This window comes from Gadus chalcogrammus, chromosome 2 (assembly GCF_026213295.1).
Source record: "Gadus chalcogrammus isolate NIFS_2021 chromosome 2, NIFS_Gcha_1.0, whole genome shotgun sequence".
In the NCBI taxonomy this organism is placed as follows: domain Eukaryota; kingdom Metazoa; phylum Chordata; class Actinopteri; order Gadiformes; family Gadidae; genus Gadus; species Gadus chalcogrammus.
The window spans coordinates 21,700,532-21,701,252 of record NC_079413.1 but is presented as its reverse complement, the minus strand read 5'-3'; positions in this window follow the sequence as shown (position 1 = coordinate 21,701,252).

Genomic DNA, 721 nt, shown 5'->3' with positions numbered 1-721 from the left:
TGTCCTTCGGTGGCGTAGCTTCTGTCTGATGACGGCTGCTCTGTGTGGGGCTTAAATACCCTCCCCTAACCCCGCCCCCTTACCAGTCATTGTCACCCAGATGGTCTGATAATGACTACTCAAGCCAGCCTCTGTCTCTACCTCTCTCTACCTATCGTTCTTTCTATCTCTCTCTCTCTTTCTGCCTATCTCTATCTCTATCTACCTCTATCTAGCCACCTCTCTCTCCCTCTATCTCTCTCTCTCTCTCTCTCTCTCTCTCTCTCTCTCTCTCTCTCTCTCTCTCTCTCTCTCTCTCTCTCTCTCTCTCTCTCTCTATCCCTCACTCTCTCTCTCTCTCTCTCTCTCTCTCTCTCTCTCTCTCTCTCCCTCTCTCTCTCTCTCTCTCTCTCTCTCTCTCTCTCTCTCTCTCTCTCTCTCTCTCTCTCTCTCTCTAGCCACCTCTTTCTACCTTTATCTATAGCCGGAAAGGAAACTTAACTGGAAACTAAATTAATTTGAATTGCCATGATTTTATGATAATTATGCTCAGTAATTTAGTGATTCCGTCATTGTGGGGGAATCATCTTCGGTATCTGTCAGAGTTGGGTCTTCAGATCCTCCGCCCTCCTACCAGGCCAACGGAGGGTCTTGCAGTTGCAGCCGGTAATTGAGGCTGGACTGTGGGCTTTGAAGGGCCTGAGAGGGTCAGTGTGAAGCCCCTCTCCGTCCTTTTCTTTCT